Source organism: Microcebus murinus, chromosome 10, assembly GCF_040939455.1.
Source record: "Microcebus murinus isolate Inina chromosome 10, M.murinus_Inina_mat1.0, whole genome shotgun sequence".
NCBI lineage: Eukaryota > Metazoa > Chordata > Mammalia > Primates > Cheirogaleidae > Microcebus > Microcebus murinus.
In genome coordinates, this window is record NC_134113.1 from 90,441,130 (window position 1) to 90,463,399 (window position 22,270).

At 44.9% G+C, this 22,270-nt stretch overlaps 1 protein-coding gene and 1 pseudogene across 2 annotated transcripts in view; one reads left to right on the forward strand and one right to left on the reverse strand.

Annotated features, from left to right (window-relative positions):
* Positions 1 to 22,270, reverse strand: part of ETV6 (ETS variant transcription factor 6) — a 228,254-nt gene that overhangs the window by 164,879 nt on the left and 41,105 nt on the right. The gene's annotated exons all lie outside the window — the stretch shown is intronic.
* Positions 17,227 to 17,619, forward strand: LOC109730892 (prefoldin subunit 6 pseudogene; annotated as a pseudogene).

Below are 22,270 nucleotides of genomic sequence, written 5' to 3' on the forward strand. Positions count from 1 at the left end.
ACAGTCTGGAGTCTATTCGGGTGCAAACTTCTCAAGGATAATCAACACCACCACACTATAGGATTAGAAGTGTCCCAAAGTATATTCTCTAAGAGATGACCTTGGGGATGCTTTCCCAAGCTTTCCGCAAAGGAGCAGAAGACAAAGACATTGTTTCTTTGAATGCTCCAGTGAGAGTCTGGTGATCACCTGCAGGCAACAGGAGGTGGAGCCTTTTATTAAGGTTCTCAGACCTGACAGCTAGAGACGGATGGATGCTCCTTACTCCCTGACGCAGGCCCTGGCGCACGCGCCCCGCAGCATTACTGCATTAAACTGCAGGGGGAAAGGAAAAGCAGCTGTCACAAGACAGTCATTTATTTAGGATAAATAAATATTCCATAGCTCCCCTGCTTGGTGCTCCGGTCTATCTTAATCCCTGCGCGCAGCCTCTCCTCCAGAGCCATGAAGTCAGCAGGAAGCAGATATGTTTTACGGGCTACGTGTCACTTAGCGCCGCCTGCGCATCCTAATAGGCGATGAAATAAGGGAGCCGAAGCAATTGCCATCAAGGCTGAAAATGTGGCACCCTCGGCTCCGGGCTTGTCCACTCTTGGGAAGGCAGGGCTGGTTGCCTGCTTTTTTGACAAAAAGCAGAAAATGGAGCTGAGCAGGCGCTGCTGTGTTTGGAGCGGGAGAGCAACGTTAACACACGCGGTACGGGAAGAGCAGTGACACAAGCAAAATAAAGGTTTCCCTGAGGCGCAGGGGAAGCATCTCTCTGTGTGCACTCAAGGCCAAAAGCACCTCTGCATCACCTGCTGCGACACCTGCTCAGAGGAGAGCCCGCTGCTTACCATGCTGCCTTTTGACCCTTCGAAGCAAAATCCACCCAATTATTTTAGATCTAAGAGATAAAAAAAAAAGTCTCATGCCTGCTCAAGAGACTGGGAGACGTGGCTGAGCAGTTATGGACTGTGCACAACTGTTTTAAGGCCAGTAAGATGTTCCTAGCACTGGACAGCAAGAACGTGGAGTTGAAGCACAACAGATCTGATGAAATAAGTACAACCTGCGACGGCAGCTCAGGTGGCTCTTGCACTCACCACGTGAAAGAAAAGCCATACAATTTTAGAGCTGGGAGGGAAGAGAGTGATCTTCTTGCCTGGGTCCTTTATTTCACAGAGAAGAGAAATGGGGATGCCTAAGGTAGTCCTGCTCTGAATACTGAGTCTCAGAGCACTGCTGGGCATCCTCAGAGCATTGCTGGGAGAGAGGACGAACGAGAGGAACCAGTTCCGCTCAGCCCACACGCACCAATTCCTGCCACACTCAAACCAGCTTCCACCAACCGCTAAGACGAATGCCAGTGCAGAAACTGAACAGGCTGACGGACCCCACTCATCAGGTCACCCCGCCTGGGCGGCATAAATCACTCCCAGTCCACCAGACTACAGCCCTGATCTTCACGTGTTTGGTTCTGAATGGCCATCAACACAAGGATCACACGCAAGATGCTGCTTTTCTTTAACTTTTCACTATCAGACCCAGAGTGCTCAGCAAATGCCCTTTACTCAGATTACAGGCTTGATAAAGTCAGGTCAAAAGATATTGCCCTTTCCTGGTCTCTCCTACTTAACGTGAAGAAAGAACTGCTGAATATTTATTGATTATTATAATAAAGCCTAATAAAGGAACTTGATAGAAATTCTCTGATGGGTTAGTTTTCTTTTATTCCCTCTTACAAGTTAGATATTTTAAAGAACTCAAAGCCCCTACTTCCGAAGTTCACGCTGTGGAACTGTGCCTGAAGTTACAGGGAGAAATCAGCTGTGATAAATCCTCCATTTATGATTATCAAAGAAAACAAAACGTTGCACCCAAATAAGGAAAGCAATGTCTGACCTTCTTTATAAGGGCGACGCATCATCAGTAGCGCCAAGGAGTGCTGAGAAGGTGACAGGGCCCAGCAGTAAAGAGCTCAGCTGACTTGGGACAGACCTGGGTTCGAATCCTGGATATACCAGCTGGGTGACCGTGGGTGAGATACTCATCTCTAAAATAAAAACACCATCCCCTGTTTCACAAGGACGGTTCTGAGGATTGAAAGAGACAGATTTAAGCCACCTGGCACTCAATGTATATCCAATAGTGGTGAGGCTGGCTCCATTCCGGGCTCCAATGGTCATTTTATACCCTGGCCTCCTCCTCTTCATTGTCACAGTAGTCAAAATAATAATCACCAGGGTCCATCGACTCAAAGCTGTAAGAAAAGAAGTGTCTATTTCTCCACTAATCCAGTCTAGCTGATGGCTAGTGAAAGAGAAATTGCCTAAAACTTTACAATATTGTAGAGTGTTCAGTGTATATGCTCCTAAAATTATTATTATTATTTTGAGACAGAGTCTCACTTTGTTGCCCAGGCTAGAGTGAGTGCCATGGCGTCAGCCTAGCTCACAGCAACCTCAATCTCCTGGGCTCAAGCGATCCTCCTGCCTCAGCCTCCCGAGTAGCTGGGACTACAGGCATGCGCCACCATGCCCGGCTAATTTTTTCTATATATATTAGTTGGCCAATTAATTTCTTTCTATTTATAGTAGAGACGGGGTCTTGCTCTTGCTCAGGCTGGTTTTGAACTCCTGACCTTGAGCAATCCTCTTGCCTCGGCCTCCCAGATTGCTAGGATTACAGGCGTGAGCCACCACGCCCAGCCTATATGCTCCTAAAATTATTAAGTTTGATGTCACCCCAGGAATTCCTGCTTATTTGGGTTAAATAAAAATGACATAATCTTCCGCATTTGAAAAACTTCTCAAAACTATCTCTACATTTTATATCCTACTGCCACTGCTGACGGTCAGGGCCTTGTCACGGAACTTGGAAATTATCTTGAATCGTCTCCAAACTGGGTGTGAAGGGTCCACGGTCTCCCTTCTCCAATCCACGGCAGTTGGTCATCTTCTCAAAACACAGAACTGCCTGTACTCCAAGCCTTCCACTGCCTTTGTGGCAGCCCACGCACACCCTCAACTCAAATGCCCCTGCCCTCTCCACCAGGCTTCTACTCCCATCCCTCAATCTGAAAGAATCACTGTTGACCTCCCACGCCAGTCTGTCTACACGGCTAGAAGTGTGTTACAGCCATTTTTTTTTTTGCCTCAAGTTACGATGGCTTACCTAAATCTCTGTCTCTACAGCTGGACTGTAAGTCGTGCCTTTTCCATCTTTGGTTCTTAGCCTCTTGAGCCTGTGCTAAGTCATGCATGCAGCAGGTAGTTCTTTAAGTCTTACTGAATTATTTACTTAATTGGTTTCAGCAGGCCCCTAATCAAATATATGCTCGAAGAGAAGCAGCAGGGCAGGGTAGTTAGGCAATTCATTATCACAGTATCTCTGATGCGTCAGCTACGACTCCAGGAAGTGCAGAGAGCCGAAGGCCAGCCCATGAGATGTTGGACATGAGGCTGGTTGGGTTTTGACGGGAGCAGAGAGCAAAGAAGAGCAGCACTTGGTATACCTGTGTCCCCAGGAAACGTGGGCAGGCACAGCTATTTTCTTTCTCTGTCTTCTCTTCCCTCTCTTTGTCCTCTCTCCCTTATTACCTCCTTCTGCCTCTCATCTCCGATGTTCATTCATTCATTCATTAAATATCTAGTGAGTGCTTACTGTGTGCTAAGTACTGTTCTGACACGAGGAATACAGCCCAGCAAGATGAAGCCCCTCGCTTGCATTCTAGGGCAGCATCTCAGCTTTAATTTCGTAGGCATCATCTGGGGATCCTGCCAAGGAGCAGAACTGGACTCAGTAGGTCAGGGTGGGGCTGAGAACCTGCAATTCAATTAGCTCCCAGGCGATGCTGACGTTAGCAATCCTCGTTCTCTAGGGAGTGAGGTTCTAGGCTAGAGCGCTGGTCCTCAGCCCTGGCTGCACACAGAAGTCATCTGGGGTTTTTTAAAATACTAATGCCTGGGTTTCTTCCCCAACATTTCTGATCTGATTGTTCTGGAGCACGGTGGAGGGTTTCTTAAAACTCCCATGGTGATTCTACTGAACATCCAAGGTTGAGAACCACTGTTCAGGTAGGAGAATACAGACAGAAATAAACATATATTCTAGATAAGTGCTATGGAGAAAAACAAAGCAAGGTATGTGCAACAGAGTGTATATTATTTTATATAAGGTGGTCAAGGAAAGACCTTCTGAGGAGGTGACATTCAAGCTGATGCCTGATAGAAGTTCAGAGACAAGCCATGCAGTCATCTGAGCCCCATCGAAAGGAAACAGCACGTGCAAAGGCCCTGAGGTAGACATGTGCTTGGCATGTTTGAGAAGCAGCAAAGTGAGACTAATGTACAAGAACAATTACAAGTTGACTTTATGAAAACAATGGTTTATAATCATAGTAAAATAAGAACTCTAATGTTAATGGGTAACCTAAAGGAGTTCAACATGAGTAATGATTTAAATCTAAAAAGCATTCTGAAATGGACAATTACCAAACACTTAGATGCAAGGGAACGCCACACATGTAGGTTAGGTCACAAGAACCGTATCAGATCCATACTACCACGGCCATTTTATAGATAAGTCATCAGAGGCTCACTGAGGCATATTCACTTGCCCAAGATCATACGAAAGCTAGATTAACTCCAGCCTGATGGACTTCAAGATCTGTTCTCTTTTCACTGTAAATTAATCACCCACCTGGTCATTCTCCGTTACTCTCACTTCACACACATCCCCATCTCAGCAGTGGGTAGAGACGAGGGCAGATGTCAGAAATAGGAGGAAAAGGGTAAAAGTGAGGGGAGGGGAGGGGAGGAAGGAAGTACAGGCGGCTGAGAGAGAAAAAAGACAAGTGTGAAGAACAGCTGCGTCCTCCACCCGTGCCTTCAGCTCGGGGCCGTTGGCATCTGCTGCTCACAAAAGCCCTGAGAGATGGGCGCGGGGGGAGTGTGTGAATTTCATCCTAGGACGTGGTACCTGATACTTGGTCAAACACTGTGCAGATATTTTTTAGACAAGGTTAACACTTAAATCAGTAGATTCTGAGTGAAACAGAAACAGACTGCTCTCCATAATGTGGGTGGGCCCCATCCAACCAGCTGGGGGCCTTAAGAGAAAAAGACCAGGGTCCCCCATGGAAGGGTGGGTTCGGCCTCCCGACTGCAACATCCACTCTTCTCTGGGTGTCCGGCCTGCCGTCCCCCCACGCACCCATGTCCACCTATCTATTTATTGATACCTATACAGATCTCCTATTGGTTCTGCTTCCCTGGAGAACCCTAAGACAGATGCTAACCCCGTTCCCCATCTATGATGAGGTGCTGTATCTCTGAGAGGTTTGCCAGGGTCACACATCTAAAAAGGGACTGGACCGAGACTGGCACCCAGGTCCTTTCTTCCACACAGGACCTCTGTTGGAGCTGGCATTTCAGCTCCAATCTCAGACCAGATTAAAATATTAAAAATCTGGCCACACACGTAATGTTTGCAATTGCACTTTTATCCCTTAAAACGGATTAGATGGATGAAACAGGACCAAGGCAAAGGCGAATGAAAGGGACGCAATTCCTCTCGTCTGCAGCGGGTGGGACCACTGTCTTCCCCTCTGGGATGACTAACAGGTAAGACGGGGGTCCACGTGTAGCGGGGTTCAAACCTCCACCTGAGGATTGAACAAAACGCTTTGTTTTCATGAGTCTTCCTTGTCAGGCTAAAAAAATAATGACGGGAAAGTAACACAACCGCAGATGCCAGGCTAAAACTTCAGGACTGAAAAACACAAGAGAAAGGCTGGAGTTTGCTGGAGCCTTGACAAAACAGGAGACAGAAAGTGGAGAAAAATAGAGAAAAGCGACTCAGTGATGCAATTCCACCCACAGGGGGAAGGTTGGGAAACACCATACAATTCTTCCTCCAAAATGTTGATCAAAATACTTTCTGGTTCAAAAATAATGGTGTTGAAGAAAGCAAGGAAATGACGTCAAAATCATGACTTCAGACGAGTATTTCTCTATACTTTATTCATTTTAGAGCCATTAAGAATGTGCCCCTAACAGGACCCAGGGGGCCATTGTTCCCGTTTGACTGACATCTGAAAAATGCTTTAAGGGGAAATGTTTGGGAGGCAGAGGAGCAGCAGGGATCTGCCACAGACAACAGCACACACATTCTCTGTCCTTCAGAAAAGGAATCTGGGGACCAGAAAGGAGATCTCTACATACCAGTGTCTACACGAGAGCACAGGAGAGAAAGAACCAGGATATACAAAGAAAATGGAAGATAAATGTTCCAAAAAGAAAGTTTCCACACCGGAGTGGAATAACTTCTGCTCCCTCCACAGTTAGGATGGAGAAAATTATCCTTGCTGGCAGAGAAACTTCTAGAACTCTGGATGTGCAATGGCCCTCTCAATTACTAAAACACTGAGTTAGACTCTATCTTACCAGGAAGGAGTTAAAAACACTGAAGAAACAAGAATAATGGGCTGAGTCCATGTTGAAAACCTGGGGAAATATGTTTGGGAAAAGAAAACAAGAAAAAAGAGGCAAAACTTAATGCCAGGTTCAATGCTCTGGGGACACCAAGAACTCCCGGAGAATGAGCCAGGACCTTTCTTGCTATTTGCCCAAGTCAGTCGATTACTAGTGGTCACACCAAAGAGTGCTGTGATTATTTAACATTTGCCGTGGTCCTGGGAGGGAAAGGAAGTCCCAAATATTTACCAGGCCTGGCTGAGGCCTCTGCCCCCCCAAGCTCCGGCATCCTCACCTGAGTCAAGTATGAAACTGCCTTGTCTCAATGGGCCACCCTGCAGCCTCCAGGACCTGTTTAAGCACAAAGCAGGGTGTAGCTTTCCAGACTCGAGCAGAGAGGAGGCACGTAACCCTTCCACTAACCATCATGTCCTGAAGGCCCCATTAGGATTCTCCGTGGGGCTCAGAAACTGTGGTCACCGGCAGGCTTCTGTCGAAGAACCAAAGCCTTCTAGAAACAGCAAAACATTCCCACCAAGGGCCTCATTAGCCTGGATCAGCTCCAAAAATGCCCTAGTTACCAACCAGCAGAGCACAGGGCCCCCAGGCAATGGATGCATCTTAATCCTAGCAGCAGCTTATGTCTGTAGAGCATTTTCTAGTTTAGAATGTGTTTTAGAAGCGTCAGGAACTGGGGGGCTCTGAAGTCGGGCTACCTGGATTCAAATCCCATTTCTATAACGTTTTTGCCATTTTGTCACTGTAAAGTGAACACAGCGATAGTAGCTATCACCAGGGACTGGGGTGAAGGTAACATGGGACAAACAGGTGAAGCACTTAGTTAGTACCTGGCACATGGTGACATGTACTGAATACAGACTGATGACGCCTCCCACCCCACCCCGGACACAGGAGGAGACAGGAGCTCAGGGGAGCTAAAGCTCTTTCCTGGTGACAGGCAGAACCAGGGCTCCAGGCAGAAGGCAGGGAAAGCACGAACATGAGTGTGCATGTGCAGAGTGGGTGCATGTGTGCTGCGGCCGGGGAGTAGGAGGTATCCGAGTGACCAGAGAAAGCCACGGAGCTTGGGGTTAGACAGAATACTAACAAGGAGAAAAGAGTACTCCCGAAAGAGACAGCTGGCTTTGCTGATACAGAAAATCAAGGTTTCTCTTTCTCAGCCTAGGCCAGAATCATCCAAATGATTCTGGTACGTGACTAATATACTGCTAACCTCCTGATGTGAGGATATTCTACAAATCAATTCTGTACTGCCACCTGCATGGCATGCGGGGAGGGACGACATGCTGTATCACTCAGGGCTCTCCAGACAAACCGAACCTGTGTGTGTGTGCAAAGAGATTTGTTTTAAGGAATTGGCTCATGTGCTTACGGAGGCAGGCCAGTCCATTTGCAGGGTGGGCCGGCAGGCTGGAGACCCAGGTGAGAACTGATGCTACGAGGCCATCTGCCTCAATCTCTTCTGCTGGGGGAGGTCAGCACTCGGTTCTAATTGGGCCTTCAACTGACTGGATGAGGCCCACCCACGTTATGGGGGCAATCTGCTTTGCTCAAAATCTACCAATTTCAATGTTACCTTCATCCATAAACACCTTCACAGAAGCAGGTTTGACCACATATATGGCCACTGGGGTCCAAGCAAGTTGACACACAAAATTAATCATCACATATGCCCTACATGTTTTACCTTCAGAGATCCCATATCATGGACAATTAAGAGATCTCCAAAGAAAACATGAGTTCTAACTGGGCACCACAGCGCATGCCTGTAGTCCCAGTGACTTGGAAGGCTGAGGCAGGAGGATCACTGGAGCCTAAGAGGTCCAGACCAGCCTGGGCAACATAGTGAGATCCCGTCCCTGTCTCTAAAGAAGGAAAAAAAGAAAGAAAGAAAGAAAGAAAACATGAGTTCTACACAGTCTTTCCAAAAAAAGGGAAGGAAATGAAGCCCACAAAGTTTAATACAGTGGATAACTTGGGCGGGAAGGCAGGTGTAGACGAGGGAAATGGGAACACACAGGCAGGGCACTGGTACTGGCCACACTCTGGTTCTGAAGTCGGGAGGTGGGTTCATAGGTATTCATTTTATCATCCTGCTTTGTAACTTACACACGTATCTGCGTGTGTATATATTAAATACTACCTCTAAAAGATAATAAAGTGGGGATATCAAGCTTTCAGGCCATGTGAGTGACCATTCATGAACAGAAATTTCTCTTTCTCAGATCATACTGTCTACTCCGTTCATGGGCTCATACTGCTAGATGACTTTTCATGTGCTTAGGCCTTGCCCCTTCAAACGTCCCTTATGTTCTGGGACAGTTTCTTACACATCGTCCTATTCTCCCAGAGTCTGGCTGAGTGACTATGTGACTCAAATACTCATTGACGGCTGAAAAGCAAGATGGGTGGGGGCAAGGATAAGGAAAATCAACCGGTGGGAGAGCAGGGCTGCTTGCGCGGCACTGGGTTTCAGCTTTCTGAAAGGCACTGACAGCTCCCAAAGCTGGCTGGAGAGATCAGAAGCCAGGCAGGGTCACATGGATGAGTCTTGAATATGCCTGGAATGGAGCAATGCCCGTCCCTCTCAGCAGGGCACTCCCAACGGTACCTGGGCTAACACAGCGAGGCCTGTAGAAGGAGGCGCACGCAGGACAGGGGAGACCCCAGGCCATCAGTGATGTCCAGACTGCAAGCTGCTGGGGGAAAGCACCACCCAGGGAGGTGGCACCTCAGCCCCCAGTCTCAAGAAAACACAGTTACAGCACCAAGACACTTCTAGCTAAGTCCCCAAGCAAATTTCCAATCTTTCAGCAGGGTTTCCAGCCAGTCCGGTCAGCAGCTAGGAAGACAACACGCCTCCAGCGCACACGGAGGACTGCCTCATCTGTGTTCGCACCCCAGGTCTACACTCGTGTTAACTCTTCTCACCAGGACGCCCCAACCCTAAACTTGAGATGCTTCCATTTGTCCCCCGGATCCCAGTTCTGGCTGACTTACTCCAATTCGGGTTAAAAGAGATCAAGGCTGTAAGTGGTAGGGAGAGGGCTCCCTCCTGTCGGAAACAAAGGTTAACCCGAAGGAAAAGTAGAGCTTTTGATGACAATCAGGCTGAGAAAACCGCAAATACAACTGCTAAGGGAAGAATGGATAGACTTCAAATGGCTTATAAATAGATCTTGTTAAAAGGTCACTTTGTGTGCTATAATATAGAAGGAGACAAGGCTGAGATGAAAATGATCACAGCCAGGTTCTAGGTCCGTCTCTTGATGAACAGCCCAGGGAAGCGACACGTCAGGTCACGGGGGAAGAAGAGCGAGAGCCAGGTGTCCCCACGCCATGCCAAGCCCTTCCACTACGACGCACTCTAGGCTAGACTGTTTAGGCCACTTGCCACAAACATGACTTGGAGCCCGTGTGGCTGGCACTGAATCAAAGGAAAGTCCAGATTAGATGACGTAAATCGACATGAAGGAGGTCAGAGCGAAGGACTTGGGGGAAAATCATTCTTTCTTTACACTAAGAGAAGGAAAGTCACCAGAGGCTAAACCAAACTGAGAGCACCCCGTGGACCCACCGCCAGGGCTGACACATTGGCAGACAAATCCCAGATTTCTCACACTTAGAAGAAAACCCTCCTTGGTAACGACAGGATTCTCAGCACCAGCCTGCCATTTGGAACTAGACGGACGAGTGAGAGCCTGGGAGGGTCCGTGCAGATGCAGAGCACGGCTAGAAAAAAAGAAACCTCGTCCAGCTCGGGGAGAGAACTGTCTCGATCCACGCAGGGTGGGGTTCCCACAGGCGTGCCCCGGTCCTCAGCCGGCAGGCCAGCTCCCAGAGGGCAAGGCTGCCTGCCACAGCAGTCCTGCTCGTGGGAAATGTACCCACAGCCCAGGACACCTTTAGTATTTTTAAGACTACCCACGTGAGAAGCAGGGGGTGAGAATGAGAATTATTTTTTCTCCCCAACATAATTTTTTTCACCCCTAGCCTCTTTGACATGGCTGCTGTTCTTAAAGACCCTGAAACTGAGCACTCTTGTTTCCTTCGTGAGCTCCCTGAGGTTTGGTCGCTGATGTCTGAGCAAGTCAGCGATTAGCATTCTGACTTCAAATCCTTCTTCAGAGTCGGCCAAAGGCATCCAAGAAGTTGGCCACAACCGCCTGCTGGGAACAATGAACCCTTTCTACAAAATACAGGTTTGTCTTCCTTTTCAAATACACAGGAGCGGGGCCTCTGGCAGAGAGGTCTACCTGCCTGTAGGCAGGGGGCTCCCGGACAAGAAAAACCAGCCTGCAGGTTGTGTGTCCAACAGAGTCAAGATTTTACACTCAATTCCATTTATAGAACTCAAAAGGTGAATGATATGCAAGCAGATTCAGCCATGAAAGCAATCACCCTAGAAGTTCCCGGCTTGTCAGTAAGTAAGGGCTGAGGGAAGCAGGCTGGGGACTCTCCCACCCACCTGTCTCTAACCTGTCCTGCTCACAAAAGATGGTCCCAGCCCAGCACGGTGGCTCATGCCTGTAATCCTAGCACTGGGAGGCTGAGGCAGGAAGATCACTTGGGCTCACGAGTTCAAGACTAGCCTGAGCAACAGCAAGACCCCATCTCCATAAAAAATAGAAAAGATTAGAAGGCATCAGTGGCACACACCTGGAGTCCCAGCTTCTCCAGAGGCTGAGGCAGGAGGATCACTTGAGCCCTGGAGTTCAAGCTTACAGTGAGCTATGATAACACCACTGCACTGTAGCCTGGGGCTACAGAGCAAGGCTCTGTCTCAAAAAAAAAAGACAGTCCATTTGTCCCCACTGTCTCTGGCACCTAACCTTGAGGTCATTAAAAAGCTTGGTAGGTAACCTGGCAGGTAGGGAGGCCTGCCCACCACAGACGCTCAGAGCACACGGACTCACTATTTTACAGAGGAAAAACGAACAGTGGCCTCTAAAAGCTAACGCTCACAACATCAGGCTATCTTTTTTTACTTTTATTCAGGACTGGTTGACGAGAGACAGTCTTGCAGTGGGGTGGAGTCGGGCTTTCCCAGCGAAAAGACGTGGAGCTCAGTGCCTGCTCTGCCCTTCGCTATACTGGGCAGCTTAACCTCTCTGTGCCTCAGTGTCTCCACGTGCACAAGGCCAAGGAGAATGCCAGCCTGCTCTTCTCGCCCGGTTATCACCAGGATGGAATGAGATAGCAAAGACTGCATATTTTTAAGGCTGCGTTGCAAATGAAAGGCATTCTCATTTTCATTCCTTTCACCAACATGGAAGCTGGGCCGAAGCACATCAAGAACTCAGACACACAAGCAGAAGGAGCGCTGGCTTCCTAGCAGCCCGGCCCCAAAGAGGTCTCGGCAGGGGGAGCAAACCAAAGCGAACCCGCAAGCTGTCCAAAGGCTTGAAAACCACCACAGTTCAAGGGTGGCTCCAAAAGACAGGACTCCCGCGGTTACAGTAAGTCTCTCAAAAGTGTTCTGGAAAAGCCTGCAAGTTCAAAGCTCCTGCTTTCATTTTTCTGTGCTTCTGTGGATATTCAAGGCACTTAAATGCATGCGGCTGGGCTGACTCCCGCCCTGCTTTCTCGGAGGGGGTGGGGTGGGGCCGAGCACGCAGGGTGGTCAGAGAGGCCAGGTGAGCAGACAGGGGTCAGAGGTGTCCCAACTGCCTCCTGGAATATTCTCATGGTATGGACCAAGTCAAACACTTGAAAAAATTAGCTTTGTAATCTCTTTTTGTCTTCCTCTAGTGTTCTGTTTTACCCTTTTGTTAATATGTTAATGTTTTAAAGTTAAGGACCGGGACTTTATATCCTTAAGTCAAACTACAGCAGGCTACATGGACTAAATCTAGACTTTTTTTTGGCTACTCAAGCAAAGAAGACTTGAACAGTCCAAAGCACATACGCAGTTTGCCGCAAAATTGCTCCATTATCCCAGGGCAGATAATCTAATCTAAAGCAGCTCAAAAAACATCTGAAGGCCAGGGCAGAGAATACAAATAAAGGAGTCAGATGCTTGAAATCCACACGCACTCACACCTCCCTCCCGAGATGATTTGCAAACCAGGAAACCTTGGATTTTAGAGAGCCTTTGGTTGTTGCAGAAAAAAATGAACAAACTTTACCCAGTGGCAAAGCATGAACTATCTCGCAGGACTGGCATGCCTGGGCACTCCCCTGTTTTGTCTCCCGATTTTCATACGACATTGTATGTCTCCCTTTCTTAGCACATTGTGACATCCCCCACCACTGTGTCATTCTCCACCTCTGTGTATTTGAGCTTTTTTTTTTTAAGAAAAAAAAATTCCATATATAAGTGAGATCATGCACTATTTTTCTTTCTGCGCCTGGCTTATTTCATCTAAGATAAAGTCCCCCAGGTCTGTTCAGGTTGTAGCAAATGGTAGGATCTTCTTTTTTAAGGTTTAATAAAATTGCATTAGGGATTTTTGTTAGAAAACTGGATTTTAGTTGCTCTTGGCACTAAAAAAAGTAACTGTGAGATGGTAGATAGGTTAACTTACTTCATTATATTATTAGTAACCATTCTACTATCTACATATATCCCATATCATGCCGCAAACCTCAAAGATACATAATAAAATTTATTTTTTAAGAAATAATAAATTTTATTTTTTAAGAAAAAGGCTTTGTGAACTCACTCTCCTTCCCCCACTAGCACTCTTCTTCTCTTGAGCCACCTTCATTCATTCATTCAACCAGTTATTTCTTGAGTACCTACTGTTTGTCAACACTGGGCATGATGACAGAAATACAGAAATAAAAACTAAAGACACAGTCCCTGTTTTCATAGTGCTTACCTTCTATCTGTGAAACAGACAAAATAATGAGTAAATAGACAACATATACAGTGTGTCCCAAAATTCACCATACATATGGAAAATGGGAAATTGTAGCTAAATGTACCTTTATTTACAAAATATTCATTACAAAATTTGACAAAACTTTTCCTTTGTATGGAGATTTTTGGGACAACCCTGTATTTGCAAGCTATAATAACTTCTATGAAAGAAACTAATAAGACTAAGATAAAAACTGCAGAGGGATGACCTGAAAATATTTTTCAATCACAAGATCAACTTTTCTTCCTTCCTTCCTTCTTTCCTGCCTTTCCTTCTATCTTTAAAATCTTAGAAATATACATTTGTTTTAGGTGTTGACCCTTACACTCACAGGACAGTCAATTACCTATCTCTTCCTAAAGTTGTCCTCAAATCTTGAAACTGAAAGGAATGGCATAATTAAGGTCATTCAGTCCAGACTCCCATCCAGGAAGCTCCCTATGTCAGTTAAAAGGAAACTCCTCATCACTGAATGTGTAGGTGTAGGTTATAAGGCACTCTGCTTGGCTCTCTACTGATCCTTCAAAGTATCTCCCAGAACTTAACATGCATTTCCTTTCACTTAGTGCTCTTGGGAAATAAAGAAATAAACTGAGCAGTCAACTGCATGATAAAAACCCAGCCACTACATTGAAGTCCCACAGGAGCAGAACATGTGCTTTCAACTTCTTGGTGTCACTTCGCAGTGACTCTTCCAAAAATATTCTTTTGATTTTTTTCACACTGAAGATGATAAAGTCGAGTCCATTTTAATCTCTAACCTTTTCTTTTAAAACTCATGTTCCAAATCTTAAATTATTTTTATCACACTTTTCTTTATCTTCTATATTTATACACATTCTTTTAAAGTAGTGACTAAAACAGAAAAAAAAAATACTCTAATAAGGAACTGACTAATGCAAAGGTTAGCAAAAGGTTATTTTCTTTGAAACGTATTATTTTTAGTATATTTCAGCATTTTTTTCCTTATTCAGCTTTTGCTCAAATAATGACTCCTGGGCATTTTCTTTCAATACTTGCATCAGGTAGTATTTTTTACTTTCTCTATGGGTGTATTTGGGGACCTCCTTAAATATCAGTTTTTAAGGTTACCTACTGAACATTTCATTTTTTTCTCCTTTTCCAGAGTAATTTCTGACATTCTACAGCCTAGAATATAAACTGCATATGGGCAGGGACTATGTCTTTTCCTAGGAAGCTTACTTCAAAGCCCTTCGTGAAGAGCCAAGTTTTTTATGGGCCATGTGGTAGGCTCCAATGGCTGTGCCAATGACGCTGGATGCCAACCCAGCTTTGTTCTTCAAAGTTTACGTTTATACACTTGTAGGAAAGTTTTGTTTGAGTTCGTCTGTTACTAAAAAATCACAAGGAAGGGGGAGGGGGCACACTTCTACTATGGCTTGGCTGATCTGTTCTAATTACAGTTATAGTCCAGCTAATCTATATCAGATACAATCTTAATAACTGTACCTCTCTGCCTGTTAGACAGACTTCACTCAGTATGCAGAAGACCGAAAAACTATCCTAACAAGTGCATGATGGAGTGAAAAGCCTGAAGGTTGGAGACTGTCCAGGTGTCCTGTACCAACCAACTCATTCTTGCCACTAAGGATACAACAAGGAAAGATCTGACAGAAATGTTCCAAAAACAGAACTCTAAACTGGAATTGAAATTATAAGAATTTCAGAACACAAAAGGCAGACCCAATGCAACTGGCCCAATGTCAACAGACCCAATGCAACTGGCCACAAGCAAACTCTTGTCTCTGACTGCCTTGCTTCAAGCCACCACACTGTCTCCCCACCTCCCCCCACATGCTGGCTGCTAGTCCCTGTCTCTCCCATTCCAATCTATCCCCCACCCCATCAACCCACAGATATAACTGGGTCAAGCTTCCAAGTTACCTGTGGCCCAACCCCGCTCCTCAGCACAGCGTTCATGCACCCTCTAGCCTCATTTACCCCTACTCGCAGCACATTCTACATACATCGGGCTCTGCTTGCCAGCCTTCCAATATGCCATGTGTTTTCACTTGCCTTGGCTCAAGGCATTCATGGAATGCCATCCATTTCTTCTCTACGTTGAACACCTTAAAAGTGTGTTTGAGATATGACTTCTTCTTTGAACCTTTCTAATCCTCCTTCAGCACTTAGCACATGGTACTGCAGTTAGCTGAGTATACAGCTGTCTCTCCCTCAAGACTCTGGTCATAGGCAGAGTCCCTGACATACAGTAGGTGCTCATTTGTTACACTCACATTAATTGCCTCAGTTTTGCTACTCAGCTCTCCCAAAGAATGCCACTCTGGAAGACAGGGAATGCCTTTGGAAGTTTCATTCCAGGAAAAGGCCAGGGACAGGAAGAAAATTTATCTCTGGCTACAGAGTCTAAAAACACTTAAACTGTTGAGTCTTGAAAGACAACGGCTGACTTAAAAAGGAATGAAATTCTGATATATGCTGCAACACGGATAAGCCTTTTAACATCACGCTAAGTGAAATAAGCCAGTCCCAAAAGGTCAAATATTATATGATTCCACTCATTTGAGATACCTAGAACAGTGAAAATTCACAGAGGCAGAAAGTGGAACAGTGGTTGCCATGGGCTGGACGAGGAAAGAAGAGCATAGTAATGGGTCCAGAGTTTCATTTGGGGAAGACATGAAAGTTCTGGAGACAGAGATAAGTGATGGCTGACCAACAGTGCGAATGTACCTAATGCCACTGAATTGTACACTTAAAAAAGTGGTTAAAATAGCAAATTTTATGTTATATATAATTTACCACAAATTATTAAGCGCAAAAGAAAAAAGAAAGACGATGGCTGAGAGCCAAAAGAAGTTTTTAAGTTTTTTTTTAAACAAACAAAAGACCCCATGGGAACATAAAGGACAATGATCCAGTGGATTTGAATTTGTTCACCAACTCGCAGATTACTGGAATGAGAGGACTCTCCTTGAGGTCCTAAATGGAAGTTTCAGAACTAATAAATGGAAGCTCTTCTACCACAGTAGGAACAACTATATGAAATACAGTTGACTCTTGAACAACATGGGACTGAATGGCATGGGTACACTTACACATAACTTTTTTTTTTCCAGTAAAAGTTACATCTGGTGTGCCCATCTCTCCTACCTTCCCTTCCACCTCCACCATCCCTCCTGCCTCTGCCACCCCAGAGACAGCAAGACCAACCCTTCCTCTTCCTCCTCAGCCTATTCAATGTGAAGACCATGAGGATGAAAACCTTTACGATGATCCACTTCTACTGAATGAATAGTATATATGTTTTCCCTTCCTTATGATTTTCTTAGTATCATTTCTTTTCTCCAGCTTATTTTATTGTAAGAACACAGTATGTAAAACATATATAGAAAGTGTGTTAATGGACTGTTGATCAGTAAGGCATCCAGTCGACAGCAGGCTATTAGCAAGTAAGTTTTGGGAAAATCAAAAGTTACACATGGATTTTTTTTACTGATGCCCCTGACCCCTGTGTTGTTCTAGGTTTAGCTGTATATTCAAATGCCTTTCGTTCAATTCAATCAATATACACTGTGCGCCTCCAGTGTTCCAGGCCTCGTGCTAGGCACTGAAAGGGGATCAAAGTTGATGAAAAAATGGCCTAGGGTATCCTAGAGAGAAAAACACATAAACATAAATAATTATAGAACTGGACAAACATGGACTAGGGTTTATATAATATTAATATAAAGAAATACAAATGTAAGATAAGAGAAAGGACAACAGTAAGTTCAACAAGTTCTCCAAGACTAAAGCAGGAACGTGAGTAGGCCAGGCCAGAAAGGAGAGCTCAGGGACCTTCCCGAGAGTGAGACCCAGCACCCACCTCCTGCTCCCTGCGGGCTTTTGTCCCCGCCATGGCTGATCTGATCCAGAAGAAGCTGCAGGGACAAGTGGAGAAGTGTCAACCACTACAGGAGGGCCTGAATAAATCCATGTCAGGGAGGCAGGAGACTGAGGCACAACTAACAGAAAATAATGTCGTGAAGGAGGAACTGGCCCTGCTGGATGGGTCCAACGTGGTCTTTAAACTTCTGGGTCTTGTGCTTGCTGCTCAAACAGGAGCCGGGGGAGGCTCGGACCACAGTGGGGAAGAGGCGGGGCTATATCACATGGCTGAAATTAGCGCTAGGAATCCCAGCTCCAGGACCTTGAGCGCAGTCAGAGCAACACAGGGAACCCCTTGCTCAGCCTCCGCAGGAGTTCCGGCAGCCCTGGCTGCAAAGGCAGGGGCTCCTGGGAAGGCCTGACCCCATGGGGGCGAAGGGGAGGGAATGAGGCAGCTCTAGGATCTATACTATAGCTAATAAAATGTAAAAATACCTGGCTTTGTTTTCTGATTAAAAAAAAAAACAAAACTGTTCTCCAACATCAGTTCAGGGGAGGCAAATTCATAACCATTTAATAAAAGGAAGTTGAATGCATGCAAATGAAGAGGGGGTACACAGCATGCCTGAAGTTGAAGGACTCTGCCATGCTACATTTTACTAATACATAACGTGGGGGCATGGCTGTGACAGTTTGGGATGTTTGCCTGGATCTGAGCCAATGTGGCACTTTTCTGTCCTCCTCACCTCCAACCCACAGCTGCTCCATTTCCCTACTCATGAAAAAGCACAATGATCAGCAAACCTCCTCCGTATTTTATTTCTTCACTGTATTTATAGATTTTAAAGTATCCTGCAGCCTAGCTCTCTGAGTTTTTACAAATATAGAAGAAACACACACGCACATACCCCTGGATTCTTTCACTCTAAAATTTCAGTTTCTAATACTCGAATTAAATCTTTTACATCTCTCAACAAGACCCATCTACATATGGTTTTGTAGGTTGGAAAAACAGACCTATACTTCCTTTTCTACATTATTCATGCCTTACAGAATAATAAAATAGATAATGCTTCATTAAAAACAAACATTTTAAATGAATTAAAAATGAACAAGCTGTATTCTACTAACTTCGATCAGTTAGCATGCTTGATTTTTTTTTTTTGGATGCATATGCAGCAAAAGTGTTATTAACACATGCAAATCCCACTAAATTCCTGATTTCCTTCCATTTGCCCTAGATGTCTTCAGAAAAATGAGGAAGTACGGCTCAAGCAGAAAAGAAAGAATGTTGTCCCTCCATTTATTAATGCACTTTTAAAGGAGCACCCTGTTACAATTACCCCTTTCCAATACTGCAGCAACTTAAGTATCTAACAAAGGAGAGGAAGAATCCCAAACCCAGTGGTATCATGCTCTAATGGAGAGGTCTTCAGAGTGCAATGGTAGTCACTTCTGGAATCTGCCTGCCTGTGTTCAAATCTGGGCTGTGTACTTTCTGTCTATGAACCTTAGCCAGGTTATATAACCTTTCTGATCTTCAATTTCCCCATCTATTAAATGCTTTAGTGATAGTAATACCTAACTCAGAGGGTTGTGCTGGGAATTAAACAAGAATGCACTGATGTGAAGCTCTTAGCACCGTGCCTGGTATATAGTAAGTGTTCATTTTTGTTATTAATCGATTTATATTCTTATTCCAATGCAACCTCTAGCTGCTTTGCAACCTTAGACATTTCATTTAGTCTTTCTGGATCTTGGTTCTCCCTACTTCTGTCTTACCATACAGGAATACCAGGGGAAAAGCTGAGGTCAGGTCTATAAAGACACTTGTGCTATGGGAAAACATTAAACTCCCTTGCTAATTTTGAAAGACCAAGCTGGCTTGTTGTGGGATGCCATGTCAGGAGGCCCACATGGTGAGAAACTAAGGGCAACCTCTGGCCAAGAGCTAATAAGAAACTGAAATTCTGTGTCCCACAACCACAGGGTACTAAATTCTGCCAACAAAAATGGGTTTTTCCTCAGTCAAGCCTCAGATGAGACCACAGCCCTGGCTAGCATATTAATCACAGCCTTGTGAGACCTTAAGCAGGTGACCCAGACAACCTACGTCCAGATTCCTCACCCACAGAAACTGAGATGATAAACATATGTTGTGTTAAACCACTAAATTTGTGGTAATTTGTTATGAAGCAATACAAAACTAACACTAATGTAGATGTTGAGAATGCAGGCAGACACATATGGCACAAAATACACACACACACACACACACATTTCCACTGCATACCACTGCTGTAATGATTTAGCCTCATCAGAACACTGTATCAGGGAAGGACAGGAAACCAAGCACAGATATTTAGTCAATGGTAAAAACACTCTCCATAGTAATGGGGTATGGGAAAAAAAATTATAGTTTTCTATAAAACTATAATTCATCAAACAAGTAACAACCAGAGGTTTTGTTTTTAATTTTTGTTTTCAATTTCTTTTCAAATTAGGCAAGTCAGCCTTCTGTGGATGCCAAATTGGGCAAGAGATTTCGTCAAGGTCCAAATCCTCTTGCCAAACTGCATTACCTTATGGGCATGATTGGAAATCTCTTGGGAATTAGTTATGGGAAAGGTTCACAGAGCAGACGCCCAGACTGGACAGCCAACATGCAACTAAGTTCATGTGAAATATGCTCCTCCAAACCAAGAGGTCAGAAAGTGTTGTGAAGATGTGGACTCTGAATTCACTTTCTATTTAATTATTATCCTATAATTTTCCACCTCCTCTCACAAACAGATACTACGTGCCATTAGTATTTAGCTGCATATAAGGGCCCAAGGCTCTTATATGAACATGCCCTTCCACTCTATTGGTATCTGTACCTAAATCTAGGCCCTTAAACTCTTCATCGGTCTGAGGCCTTCTTCAACACTTCCCACAGAATCAGGACGTTTAAAAAGTAAGACAGTTCCTTGGAGATGATCTGGTCATAGTCTCTAATTTTACCAGAAACACTGTAAGGTGTACAAAAGTCAAATGCCTGGCTCGAATTTAAAAGTGAAATCCTTTTACAACCTTTAAACTGTTTCTTAAGCATGGAGATGTTTCTCCCTTAACCTTCCATCTTTTCTTTCATCTGTCTGCTCAGATGTCTGCAGCCTCCGCTAAATACCTCCTTTGCCAGGGAAGCGTTTCTGTGAAGTATTAACTATGAATGGAAGAGCTCTCAAGTGGCTCTTGTGTATTTTACAGGCTGGGGTGACATTCGTGACCCACCACGTTTCCGCCTTTGCTGTCAACCCCCAAGAAATGTCAGCCATGTCATGGCAACAAAAATGAATTATTGGCCCTACTGCCTAAGCGATGAGCTAAAGCCCCACATGATCATACTATTTTCTGTGTAGGTTCACCGATTGCAGCTTAGGGAAAAAGACAGTAAGGAAACTTAATTCATTTAAATGTAACAAATATTTATAGAGGTATTGCCTACAATTTTCTATAACTTATTTATCTATCTGCTCAACAAACACTATCAATCATGTGTCCGCCAAATTGCTACGAGAAATAAAAAGATGACATAAGAAACAGTCTTTGTCCTTGAGGGGTTTGCAGGCTAGAAGTCAAATATTTAATAATTATAATAGGGAACCTTTATTGAGCATTCACTCTGGCCATAAGTGCTTTAGATGGGTTAACTCCCTTAGTTTTCATTGCAACTCGATGAAGCAGGCACTATTTTTATCCCTATTTTACTCAGAAGAAAACTAAAGTACAGGAAGGTAAAGTTACTAACCCAAAGTCCATGCATTCAGCGTTTCAACAAGTAACAGCCCACTGTGTCCCAGGCACAGCTCTAGGTACTGGGCATACAGCAGTGAACAGAGACAAAAATCACTGTCTCCATGGAGTACACAAATTAGTGGAAAGAGACAAACTTTAAGCAAAAAACTAACATCAATGTCAGAGAGTGACAAGTGCTGTACAAAAAGAAAGAAAAAACTTAAGCCTTTGAGTTAGTCATCACTGAGGTTTCTCCCAGGTGATGTGCACTGCATGTGTTAATAATTTTCCTTTTTCTCTTGTTAATCCATCTTTTGGAAGTCTAATTTAGAGGAAAAACAGATTTTTTTTCTTCCCCTACACCTACCACCACCCCTCACCCGGCCTTTGAGCTCCTCAAGTCTAAAATGAAGAAGTTGGACTACAAGAACCGCAAGGGTTTTTCTAACGCTAACGTTCCCTGAGTAGACGATTAGGAAGAAGACAGATGTCGCTGGTGATGTGGAGAACGCCAACTGGCCACGCTAAGGGCTGCTGACCGTGTGAGACTCCAGAGCTCCCTGAGCGTGGCTAGGTCACAGGACAAGGGGAACGGCAAGGGTTCCTCGTAATCCTTCAGGACACCCCTGGGTCTCCAGCGCTGGAGCAGAAGTGATGGGGAGGAGGTGTCAAAAGAACACAGACACCCTCTACTTGGCTACCAAATGCAGACAGCATGAAGGTGAGAGCTGGAACCTCCTCAAAATCTGACTCCACGTGTTACAGAGCCTACTGGACAAAACTGTGAGTTGGGAAAAGACAGCCATGCCAGGTCTTGAGTCACATCAACGAAAGTAGTTCTCCTCCAGCTTGCATCATTAGTGTCTGCTCCATTTCACCACCAGCCCCCTCAAAGTGCAAAACTGGGCAGGACTGTAATGCAACTTACTTCAACTGGAATACCCAGGACCCAGGGAAATAGAGAAATCCTAGGGCAAACTCCGCTGCCTGGTAGGAGAATTCTAATGTCTGATGGAAGAATTCCAATTCCTTAAAAGCAATGGCCTTTGCCGCAGCTCCCTTCCTTTCCCCCTTATTCTTTTCTCCAACTCTCTCCACACTATTTTGTCCCTGTCTGTATCCCCACTTTATCAATTCATTCTCAAGATGCTAATTAAAGAAGGTGGAGAAATCTCTATTTTAACTGGTTAGATTCTGTTCATATCACAAAAGATTTCTAAGGAGTCTTGTGAATTTGGACCAGATTTGAAAACCTCAATAAAGGGAAGGACAATGTACATTCAGTGCACACCAGAT